Source organism: Chenopodium album, chromosome 19 (genome assembly GCF_948465745.1).
Source record: "Chenopodium album chromosome 19, dcCheAlbu1.1, whole genome shotgun sequence".
NCBI classification, from domain to species: Eukaryota; Viridiplantae; Streptophyta; class Magnoliopsida; order Caryophyllales; family Amaranthaceae; genus Chenopodium; species Chenopodium album.
In genome coordinates, this window is record NC_137852.1 from 38,738,369 (window position 1) to 38,752,308 (window position 13,940).

Here is a 13,940-nt window from a genome sequence, read left to right on the forward strand (position 1 = left end):
ACCCCAAAACCCTCAAAAAAATTCTCGTGACCCAGATTAAATTTGACCGTTTTAGAGGTGGTCGGAGAAATCACCGGCAAAATACAACCGCCGTTGTCGGTGGTCGTCTAAGGAGCGGGGCAAAACGGTCCTCGGAAAACTCCCATGGCCTCTCCTTACCTCATTAATACCACTTCGTATTTCCTGTAATTTTTGTAATTATTTCTTCTGTGTTTTTTTTTTTTCAATAGATGCAAGGTGGAGAAGATGGCTATGGAGATGAGTACATAAAACAATTACAAACGTCAGTACCTTCTGACTTTATGTCAGAATTTTAATTTCCTTTTTTTTTGTTTGGTTAACCTGTTGTAGAAGGTCACTTATGTGGTGAGTACTCTATCTGCAACTTGCCAAACTTTTCAGGAACTTTTTGTGCAACTTTTCCCAAACGTTAGTACTCTCAACTTGCCTTAATTCTCAGGAAAAGACTAATAGATTCATGTAAATCCAACACCAACAAGGGCAACAACCCTTCATATGTACGTACCGTTCATGCAATGAATAGTCGAGCTGAGACGTGTTGCTTCGATTATGACTTTTTTTTTTAATAAAATTATTAGTTAAAATAGTAGGTGACCCGTACAATTACCACCTTCTATTATGTCCATTTTAGCAATTACCACCTTGTATTTTTTTTTTTTTTGAAAATTACCACCTTCTATTTTCAAAAACATCAAAAGTTACCTCCTTCTTGCCTCCCAATTACCACATGACGTCATTTTGAGCTCATTCTTTCTCTTCCTTCCCTATTTCCCTCACATTTCTCATTCCTAACTCGATTCTCATCCCCCTTTCACTTTGATTCCTCCAAAAAATCAAAAATACTTCAATTCACTCCTCCAAATCAAAATTTACGAACAATTATTGGTTGTTTGGGGGGAAAAAAGTAAAAGGAGATATGAGAATCCAAATAGGAATGAGAAATGAGAGGGAAGGTAAAGAATGGGCCCAAAATGACGTCATGTGGTAGTTGGGAGGCAAGAAGGTGGTAACCGGTATTTGGGATTGAAGAAAAAGAACACCCCCAAAGTTCGGATTATTCCAGAATAATCCAAAATTGGGATTATTCAACCAAAATTGATGAAAGTTGGGATTATTTTTTTATATTTTTCCTTATATTTATGACGAGCTTTATTTGTGTAAATAAAAAACCAAGTTGCAATTTGTTTCAAATAAAAAAAACCAAGTTGCAATTAATATATGGACTTTATCACTAATTCAATTTTGATTAATTGCAACCTTAGGTTTTTTTTTTGGATTTTTTTTTCTTTCTAAAACTACCGTATAAATTTGAGATTTTGTAGAAACTACCATATAAATTTGAGATTTTGCGAGAACTAAAAGAAAATCTTAACCGGTAAAATAAGTTGTAGCTAAAAAGAATCATCTTAAGAACATATGTTTTAAATACGCTACTAAAAAACTAAGGTCGATTTTAGAATATGAATGTGGAGTGAAAAAAATAAAAAAAAATAAAAGCCACTTATCTTGAGAACAAAGGGAGTATATAACAAGGGTTATAGACTTATAGGTATGATAACGTGAGAGCACTGGTAGATCGAATAAGAGGAAGCCCCAGTTTCTCACCGTGATTCGTTTCTTATGGGGGCATTTTTGTGAATAATTAAACAACAACTTTTTCAACTTTATTCAATTGTGGAGCCCACAATATTGAAAAAGTTGTTGATTTATTCACGAAAATGCCCTCATGGGAAACAAATTTTATTTCTCACCATGAGAAACAGGGAATTTCCCATCGAATAATTGTGGTTGCTTACAGGAGTTTGAGCTGCAGGAATCTAATCTTCTGGTGGTGGCGTGTCTGGCATCGGCATTGTATCGTTTTCATTACCTGTTGGTGTTTGAACATTATTGCTTGGCGTTGGGGTAACAGGTGGAGCGATTGGTGGTGGAGTCATAGCAATTACACCAGAACCTGGTGCCGGAGTAATGCCAACACCTATCGGAGGAGGGGGATCATCTTCGGGTGGTTCAGGCACTGGCACTGGATTCTTTCCCCCTGACGGTACTGGAGGAAGGGGATCATCTGCAGATGGAGGTGAAGGGGGCATTATTGCCCTTGGAGGAGGAGGAGGAGGAGGAGGCGCCGTAGTTGGAGTTGGTGGTAAATCTGTTTGAGAGATGTTAAGAAAAAATAGTGCCAGACTAAACACCTTAGCAGGTGGCAATGCTAAGGCTGGCGCGAGCGCAGGAGGCATGGCCATTTGAGGTTGGGATTGGGAGGTGAAAGCCATAGTTGCCAGTAGTGGTGGGCATGGGCCGTGCCGGGCCTGCCGTGGGCCGTGCCTAGGCGGGCCATGAACAGTGTCGTGCCGGGCCGTGCCGGCCCACGGTGGAGGCGGGCCGTGCCGTGCCGTGCCGGCCTTCAAGGTTTCCCTGTCCACGGCACGGCACGGCCCACCGTGCCGGTCGTGCCGTGCCGGGCCGCCCGTCGTGCCGGCCACCGTGCCGGCCCACGGTGGAGGCGGGCCGTGCCGGCCCACGGGCCACGGCTTACCCTTTTTTCTTTTTTTTTTTTTAAAAAAAAAATTAAAAAAAACTTTAAAAAAACTTGAATTTTTTTTATGAAAGAAAAAATTGAATTGAATAATTATACAATTTAATATTTGAATTTAATAATTATTAAATTTTTTATGGAGTTAAGTTATATTAAATATTGTTTAAATTATATTAATATTTATTGTTCATTCATAATTTACTATATATCATATTATTCATATAACTATATAAGTATTAGACAAAAATTAAATAACAATATAACATATTCCATAAAATTAAAAGTTGAAAAAATTCATTCATAAAAATTTATTAAGTAAAAGATAATATGAAGTACAAGGGTACAACTAACAGTAATTGATGAATAACTTATTTTGTTATTTTATTATACGGCTAATGTTAATAGAGTACATAGCCAACATAGGAAATACTAACATTTTCACTAATTAATAGAGTACATAGGAAATACTAGAATTTTCGCTAATTAATATTAATTCTCGAGTTGTTGGTAATCTTCAATCAAGGTCTTCATTATCTTCTTCGTCTTCATCTTCGGCTTCATGTTCACTAGCTAATGCGGAGGAGCTAGTTGAACCAGAACGATCGGAACCATCGATGTTGTCGTTGGCCGTAAAAGTACGATCTTGGATGCGTTCTTGGGCATCCATCCAATCCTTCAAGCAAACACACATTTCTAGTGTTTCGGGCTTCAAACTTGTTCTTCTATCGTCTAGAACCCTTCCCGAAGCACTAAAAGCTCGTTCCGGGCAACGGAGGAGGCTTGGATGCTGAAAATATCACGTGCCATTGCCGCCAAAATTGGATGCTTTGTGCTTTGGGATTTCCACCAATCTAGGATGTCCATCCCCAACCTCGAATCTTCGTCCAAGCCTTTCATGAAGTCGTAGTTTAAGTACATTTGCAACTCCGAAACATCGCTTTGTGTTCGCCTTGATGATGATCCACTACCTGAAAACTTAGATAACATGTTAGCAGCTTGGGCCGCCAAACTTTTGCCCGTTTTACTTACGCTTTTGGATGTTTGAGAAGGGGCAAAATGAGTGACGGTTCCATATTTAGATTCATAAACTCTATATAACTCAAAAAATTTATCTTTCACATGATTTTTATATTGTTCGACACCATCACCGAGTTGCATGCATTCATAGTAAATATCAATTAGCATAAATGTGCCATCATACTTTGATCTAGGATCTAAAATAGAAGCAAACATATAAACCATAGGAAGCTTAGTGTAATATTTACGCCATTTAGCCTCCATTTGTGGAACATAATCATTGTAATCTTGTTGTGATCGATGTTCATAAAGAAGTTGAGCAAATAAACATGCATTTTGAAGGAAAGAATGAATGCAAGGAACATAAACAGAAGAAAAACAGTGAGTCATACTATATAATAATTGTAAAAATTGCATATATTTTTCACAATTATCCCAATCGGAGTCTGCTATCATGAATTGTGGATACTTATTATTGTAAAACAATGAAAATGGAACTCTATACGAAAGTGCCTGACTCAACATGTCATAGGTGGAGTTCCACCTAGTTGGACAATCCGTTTTAATTCTAATAGGCTTTATCTTATTTTGCTTAAGATATCGCCTCCATTCCTGATACCTACTGCTAGAAGACATAATAGACAAAACAGCATTTCGAATTTTGGAATAAGTATGGACCAATTGCTTCTTGTCCATCCTTAACACACAAGTTTAAAACATGACAAATGCATCTAATATGTAATGCATCTCCATCCATTATGACATTATGCAAGTTTGGTTTAATTAGATTAGCACTAGCTGTCATGGATGTTGCATTATCAAACGTCATGGACATGATTTTGTCCCTAAGACAATATTCATCAAGAGCACTCATAATACAATTAGAAATATTAAAGGCCGTATGGGGGTATTCAAGCAATTTGAAATAAATAATACGTTTTTGCAATAACCATTCACTATCAACCCAATGACAAGTAACACACAAATAATGTAAACCATAACCACCATCCCATGCATCAGAAGTTATAGAAACTCTTGAAGTAAGAGTTTTAAGTTCTTCAATTAATTTCATTTTGTATTCTAAGTAAGTTTTCATGGCAGCTGTTTTAACGGTTTTTCGGGAGATTTTTTTGTGTTGGGGTTGTAGTGCTCGTTTAATGTAATTGTTAAACGGATCACTTTCAGCAAAAAGAAAAGGTTGTTCGGCTTGGACTATCATTCTCCCAAGTTCATCCCTATCCCTCTCATAATTGTAAGTGAAGCCATAAGGATGGAATTGAGAAATTTTTGGTTGAGTTGGGTCAGTACTAGGGGCACCACATTTTTCACTGTGTCGGTTTAGGTGCCCCGTACCGCCTTTGGCTGGAGCCGAATAAATATTACCACAAGTTTTACACTTGGCTTTTTCACCATCTCTACTTAACAAGAAATATTGCCAACATTTACTCTTTCGGTTTTTCAAAAGGGTCATTTCTTCTTCGGTGTACCATTCAATGAATGGGTTATCAGATGGGGGAATAGTATTTTGGACGGATGGGTCACTAGAGCCGGCAGGTTGTGTGTTGCTTGCTTGAGTTGTTTGATAGTTAAATTCAAAAGGCATATCATGTGCGGAGGCATAATAAGGTGGAGATTGGGTGCTTTGCCATGGTTGGAATGTCCCTTGTTGATCTAATCCGGTGGGAAAACCGGTAGAAAACCCGGGGTGGGTGGGATTGGCCATTGTAGGGATTTGCATAGTAGGGATTTGCATTGTAGGGGGGGGCATAGAAGAGCCTTCCAATGGTCGTTTAGATTTGGCTTTTTTAGAGGAGGATTGGTTCGAGTTTGATGCCATGATTAATTAAGATTATTAACTAATAAATAATAATTAACAACAATATTAACAATTATAACAAATTAACAATTATAAGTTTATAACACTAACAAAGTAACAAATTATAACAAATTATAACAATTAACAAGTATAAGTAAGTTTTTTTTCTTAATTATTATTTAATTAGTAAGTTAATAAATTTTCAAAAATAATTATAATAATAGTAGATTATCTAAATCAATGAGATCCCAGGTAGGTTATGGTTAGGATCGACGTTGTCCAGAGCCCAAATCCCGCCTTAGACAGATTTCAACAATCCAAATAACCCACAATTAAAATAGAAAGTAGTTTTTATGTAATTAAGTAGTTCCAAGTATACAACAATAATAATAATAATAATAATAATAATAATAATAACAATAATAATAACAATAACAATAACAAATTAAAATAAAGTTGAGTTAGATCTTACAATGACGCTTCAATGCTTTCCCAAATTTATAATTTCTCGAATTTATAATTTCCCGAAATTATAATTTCCCGAATGTAAATATAACAATTTTTTTTTTTTTTGGTAGTAGACTAATAATATTAAAAATGTAAAATTTATAATAGAATAAGAGATTAAGAAATATTAAGAGATTATAATTTATAAATTATAATATATGAGAATAAGAGAGTAAGAGAGTAAGAGAATGAGATGAGAAGATGAGTATTGAGTTGTGGAAAGAATTGGAAGTTGAGGGTGGTATTTATAGGTGAAAATAGAGCCGTTTATAGCCGTTTATGGCCGTTGGAGGGAAAAAACAAGAGCAGCGCCAGTTTATAGCCGTTAGCCCGCGGGCCGTGCCTGCGGGCCGTGCCACGGGCTATTGGCCGGGCTCGTGCCGTGCCGGGCCACTTTTGGGTTTTTTTTCACCGCAGCCCGCACGAGGCACGAGGGGCGTGCCATCGTGCCGGGCCGGGCCTGCCGTCGGGCCGTGCCGTGCCGGGCCATCCTCGTGCCGTGCCCGGGCCGCCCGCGTGCTGACCCGGCCCATGCCCAGCTCTAGTTGCCAGTATTATAACCATTAATAGTAAACTCACCATACTATTATGGTTTGCCATTTCAATAATTTTATTCTGATCCTACAAAGTTTGTGACTTTATATAATAACTCTTGGGAAGGTTTCGTAAGGTCATTTGACTTGGAAATTGTAGAGTTGTAACTTGTAAGTGCCTTTCCACTAATCAATTAAGAAGAGAATTAGTAGTAGTGGGCTTGCAAAGTGTTCGCTTAAAATTCAATAATTAAAGATTATATGTTCTCTAATTTTATGTCTTCAGTTTATTTTACTCCCATTTCTGAGAATATCACAATATAATGCTTCATATCATATTACAAATTTACAAGTAGCCTCTTTTATTCTTTAAAAAAAAAAAATAGCCTTTTTTTCCTTGATATATTGGGTTATATTTGGTCAGTTAATGCTTGTTATATTGTTGAGGACACCCACTTAAATGATACTAGAATGATATAGCTGTTAGAAGCTGACTCCACCTGAAAAATGTATCCGAATCTGATTATTAACCGTTTGTTTCAATCCGGATAAATGGTGACCCAAACCCGATATGACCCGACCTAAAAACCTACCCTACAGCCGAGTTAACCCGAGTATTTGAGACTCGAACTCGAATATGAACCGACCTGGAGCCCAACCAGAATATAACCCGTAAATTATTGACCAAAACCGAACCCGACCTGAACCGAGATTGACCCAAACCTGTTTTGACCCGTCAAAATCCAAATTTAACCCCACCTGTTACTAACCCGATCTGAATTCAACCTAACCTATTATTAACCCAACCTAAATTCAACCCGATTTGTTACTAACCCGACCCAAAATCAACTCGACTTGTAATTGACCCGACCCAAATTCAACCCAACATGTTCCCGACCCATTTCGAACTCAACCTAGCTAACTTGTTATTGACTTGACCCGATTTCAAATCACCTTAAATTCAAATTAGACCACCTTATTATTAATATATAGTAACATACTCCTCTCTACTAAGGACGATGGATTTGATGTTCGCCGCGCAAATAAGAATATAAGATTATATATTATTTGAAATTACAACATTTTAAATTTTTCGATATTTTCACTATATACACCTAAAAATTTTCAAATTCATTATATACCCTTGAGTTCTTAATAAATTCACCATATATCCGTAATGACAATAAGATAAGTGGAATTCGGTTATTATGCTTCGAAACAACCTAAGATCTCTTCCCCCATCCCTGAAACCACTCATCTCCTTTCTCCAACCTTTGAAACCACTCCAAATCTCCATAACCATATCTGATGATTCATTATGAGGATAAGAAAATGAAATTTGGGGTGGTTTTGAGGGTGGGAAAAAGGAATGTGGGTGATTGCAGGGGTAAGGGAAAGTATTTGGGGTGGTTTTGGGGCCATAATTAACATTAATGACTGACAAATTTAACAATCATTAGTCATCAAGAATATATGGTGTATTTTTGTGAAAACTCTGAGGTAGATAATGAATTTAAAAAAGTTAAGGGGTATATGGTGAAAACTCTGAGGTATATAATGAATTTAAAAAAGTTCATGGGTATATGGTGAAAAAATCGTAAATCCATATATGAACTCATTAGTTCAAAATTTGAACTTACATGTAATTATTTATCCTAATATAAGTGGGAAAAAATGTAATTTAATTAAAACTTGATCAACTCGAATATGAATTTATCTGAAATTAAATCTCTTACAATAAATGAAGAAATTGATAATTATTAATTTAAACGTGAACGTCATACCCGAATTCAATATGACCCAACCTGAAATCAAACTGAGACCAGATTACCCAATATTTGAGACCCGAACCCATCTCAAACCCAAGAATGACTCTAACTCGATTTAACCGGTTAAAACTCGAATTAAACCCAACCTCCCGACTCAAAAGTAACCTGACCTATTACTGACCAGACCTAAACTCGACCCTAACTCGATAAGATGCATGACCCGATGCGACCCTACTCAAGCATGACCCAACCCGAACCTGACCCGCATAGGTTACGACATTAACTCAAATTTACCCGACTCGAGCTGACCTGACTGACCCAAACCCTACCCGTTTACCCGTATTAACTGTTCTACTAGAATGTACAAAATTTAATTTTTTAATAAATCATAGAAAAATTTGTCAAGAATAAGCCAACTTTTGTGTGATTAGCTCAAAATTAAATAAGCCAACCTTTTAATTAACTGAAAATAAGTTATATTTTAATACAAGTATGTATTTCCTTTTAATAGGTCAAATTGCCCACAACCTACCAAACAAGTTACTTTATTAAAAATAAATTATTTAATTTTCTTTTAAAAAAAAGTCCAAGTCACATAACATACCAGTCCACCCCATCCCTACCACCGCACCCATCTCTCCCACCCCAACCCCGCCAGGCCACCACCGCACGCACCTTCCCCACCGGCCACCTTCCCTTTCTTTCTTTCTCCTCCCACCATCATCCCTCCAATCCCTCACCCCTGAGCCATTTCGACGTCGGCCGACCCCTTTCTTTGCTTCCTCTTTTCATACCGCTCTTTGCTGGATGAAACCCACCTGAATACCACCAAATCCACCTCGAATCCCCACCATGCATAACCTCCGAAATATCACCCAAAACCAGTGCCTGGCCACTGCAACCCACTCCTGACCACTGAAAACCCAGCCCACACCCCAAATCAACCTAACCTAAAAAGTTTAAAAAAAGAGAGATTGGCGAGGGGAGAGAGAGAGAGAAAGAAAGGGGTGAACAGCGGCGGCGGGTGAGGGGTTATTGGCGACGGCCGGTAGGGGGTGGGGGTTGACGGGTTGTTCTACTGGGATGAGAAGGGTTTTTTTAATAAAAAAAAAATTACAAAAAAGTTAATTAAACAACTAATTTGATTAAATTTTTTAAAATGTATGAACCAATAACATTATAATACGTGGCATATTTAACCTATGAAATTGGTACCTCCGAGGCTAACAAGTCATGACTCATTTCGAGAAGATATGCTATAAAGATCAACTTATTTTCAATTAATAAAAAAGTTGACTTATTTTGAGCTAATTAACTGCACAAAGGTTAGCTTAATTTTGACAAATTTTCCTATTCATATTAATTAAGAAATTTGATTCAAACTGCTTAGATTTAGGCCCTGTTTGATTCACCTTAATTTTGCTGAAATGAACTTAATTTTACTGAACTGAACTTATTTTTACTGAACTGAACTTAATTTTACTGAACTTAAATTATTTTTACTGAACTTAAATTATTTTTACTGAACTGAAATTATTTTTACTGATTTTTTATTATAATTCTTCTTTAAGAAAACTGAATTTTACTAAACTGAAATTAATTTTACTGAACTGAAATTATTTTTACCGAACTGAAATTAATTTTACTGAACTGAACTTATTTTTATTGAACTGAAATTATTTTTACTTAATATTATTTTTTTAAGGTGAAGAGAACAGGGTCTTAATTAGTAGGCATCCGGATTAATTTATTTTCTGTTGTTTTTTTCTTTTTTTTTAAATGACATATTAAATGCTAGAAATGCAAATTTATTAGAAATTTATATTCCTATCAATCCTATATAATTGGAATTGCTAGGAAATGTCAAATTGTGTTTGGTTAACCATGGTGTTAAATTAAGGAAAAAAAATATATCTTTTATATTTTCTCATTATATTTTTTCCATTCGTAATATTCGGTCACATCACAATATATATATAGACAATAGTAATATGTAACCCTAAAATTCCTAAATATCTTAACTTCCTAAATAAATATAACAATAGCTCACATATATCTTTTCACAAGATATACTCCAAAACATTATCGCAAGAAAATATCACACTTCATCCTATCTCTTAATACTAGAATCCTAGTATTACAATAATATCTCATATATATAATATTATTCTCATAATATCATATCACAATATACATTCCTATCTTACCATGGGAAATTACACTTACTTAGATCTCCCTAGTTAATTTTCCTCCAATCGGTAGGAAATGAAATTTCATTCCTAGGAATGACTACTTTCCATGAATTTGTCAATCAAATAATAACACAAATAAAAAAAATTTAATTTCTAAAAATTTTAATTTTTTTTACGAGGACTCCTAAGAATTTCAACTTTCCATATTTTTTTTCAAACAAACAACATCTTAAGCAGACAAATAACTATATATATTCCTTTCGGAAAAAAAAAAAACAAAAAGTTACACTACTGTCTCTGTTTTTTAGAGATGAGAAAATAAAGATGATAAAAAAAAATGGACTCGTGTGATAGGAGAGGGAGAGAGAGTTTATTAACTTACAAGGAAAGTGATGCAACTAATTTAAAACTTCTGTTTCAGAAAAGAGAAGCAACTAAAAACAAACGATTGAAGTATATTATTAAAAAGAGATAAAATTGACTAGTAGGTGCGCCCTGTCAGAATCACACTAGCCCTCTACACCTTGTGGATGCGACACCAAGCAAATGTCTTACGTACTGCAGGGTCAAATATTAGCAATTATCCACTTAAGACTAACTGCAGCATAAGAACGAGAATATGAATCCATATAAAACTGTAATTGTTGTTGAAAAAAACTGGTTGATTCCAAGCAGTGGCAGATCCACGAAGGCACAAGGGGTAGCACATGTTACCCTTGGAAAAAAAAAGTTCAAAGAGACTTGTTATCTCAAATAACGGGTCTCTTAGAGTCTTCTATAACAAATGCCAACAATCCCGCTTCTTACCTAGTTAATAGAAAAGAGACATGTTTATATAAAACAGGTTTCTTAGGTTCTAACCTTTTCTTTTTATGATTTCCTTGTTAAAAGAAAAGAGTCCTATTTATTAGTTTGATTTTTTTTTCTTTTTGAAACAAATTAATTATAGTTATAATTGTTTATAATATAATTTTTGTAAAAACCCTCATTTAAGTAAACTTACAAGTTAGTAGAATCTTAAAATTTTAAATTATATATACTTATACTTTAATTATTTTTGTTTCAAAAAAAAAAATACTTTAATTATTTTAATCACCGTACATAATACAGTACCAAATATAATAATAATAATAATAATAATAATAATAATAATAATAATAATAATAATATAAGAATAGAATATTATTCTTAAAAACTCCTTCTTTGATGAAACTTCTTCCCATTTGTGTTGCACTTTTCAAGGCACATATTTATTTGGTAAGTAATTAATATATTTTTTAGTTTCATTTGAGTAAATCAATAACTTATTTTAAATAAAATAATTTGAAAATTTTGACTTTTAGCACCAAAAAAATTCATGAAATTATTTTTTACCACCATGTATTTTAAAATTTTATTTTACCACCCAAGAAAAAATTAAAAATTGTTTTTTTAATCACCTGTCGCCAAAAATCTAACAGAATACTTTAAATTCTTTGATTTTCATGCGCAAAACATGTTTTTCATAGGTTTAAGGAAGCATTTTGGCACTATAGTTCCAATTTGAAGTCAAAATTGACAAAAATGATCGTAAATGCCTCGTTTTGTGTGTCTAACAATACCTCAAATTGCGTGAAACACGCAAGACGAGGCATTTTGATCAATTTTTTGTCAATTTAGGACCCATAGGGCCAAAAATGCCCCCCCTAAACCTTTGAAAAATATGTTTTGCACAAGAAAATCGAAGAATTTTTTTTAACACTACTAGATTTAACGGTAGGTGGTAAAAACAATTTTTAGATTTTTATTTGGTGGTAAAATAAAACTTTTAAAATATATGGTGCTAAAAGTCAAAATTTCTTTGTAGTTTTATATTTACCTTTTGAATAGTAAATTCAGAGGAATACATACAAAAATATACTATTAAACCTATGAAATAGTTTTTGATTTGATCATATTCATTAATAGAATATAACTTATTCAATATTCGTTAAATGAAAATTCATCTACAAAAATGAATTTTTTAAAATTTTAAGGCTAATGATAATAATAGTATATAATGTAGAGCTTTTTTAAAATTTCACCTTTTTCCCTATATTATTCTATGTTACCCCTAGTTAAAAGTCCTGGATCCGCCAGTGATTCCAAGTATACAATATTGTAGACACCTGGTTGTGTCTCCCCAAAAATCAAACCCAGTGATGAATATCTTTCACGTCATTGATTATCAAACGAAGTGAAATGTGAAAGAGTCTTGTGATACACTTGTTTTTAACAAAAATACTTCTTTCTATTTTCGAAAATATTTCTCTTCGTACCCTATTTATGAAATATGTCTAGTTCAGTTTAGTTTGATCCATGATAAGGGTCCAATAATTGTCAGGTTTTTTTTAGTTACGTTTGCCAATGCACAAATTCAACTATTAATATCTTTAATTACTTGTAGCAAAAAAATTATGAAGAATTGATATTAGAAAACATATATATATCGTGACGTATATAACAAGATCTTACATGACTATATTTTTCATTACGTATAAAGCGCAAAACATGGTCAAAAAAGGAGTGTGAATAGTATTAAAATCAAAATGTGTTAGCTAAATAAACGGAGCTATACCAAATAAAGAAGGAAACTGCTATATATAACTTTAAGGACATGTATAAGAAACTAAATAAAAGAGGAATATTAATGAAACATATTCATTAAATACACTAATTTGTGATTTTTTTTAAACGATTTGTACGTGATTTTATCATGCATTTTTAAATTTTTACCAAAAAAGGAAAAAAACATTAAACGCTTATTTGTAGCTCTGAGAGCTATATATAGAAAGCATAATAAATTACTCCATACTCAGTAAGAGAATTGAACAAATTTCTTCAAAATGAAATAGGACATGTTTATTGGGATTTGTGACACTACAAATTGGAAATGAAGCAAATTAATTGTGGCGAATGTTTCAAAATAAATGTTTCACTTTGATTTACTTAAGTGATTATGGAGTACCAGTAATAAATAAGATTTTCATGTAGTACTTGCTATAATGGTTTCAGTGTATCATTTTTAAATACTCCGTATCAACTTATATAATTGGCAAAAGCTAACAAATATTATGAGCGTGTTAGATAAGATAACTAAAAATAGATAGAACTATTGAATTAAAAATGAACATCAATTACATCTACCGACACATGATTTTGGCATCCATTTCTAAATTAATACCCCATACCATTTAGAAAATATTGTAAACGCTTATCTAACGCTCCAGGGACGTTTGTTAACAAATCAATAATTTTCAAGTATGTTTATTGATAATTAATTAGAAACATTATTGGCCAAAATTTATGTTGACAAATACCAATTAAATAGAGAAATCTAAAATATTATTAAAACTCAATAATTTCTTCAAAATGAAATAGGACATGTTTATTGGGATTTGTGACACTACAAATTGGAAATGAAGCAAATTAATTGTGGCGAATGTTTCAAAATAAATGTTTCACTTTGATTAACTTAAGTGATTATGGAGTACCAGTAATAAATAAGATTTTCATGTAGTACTTGCTATA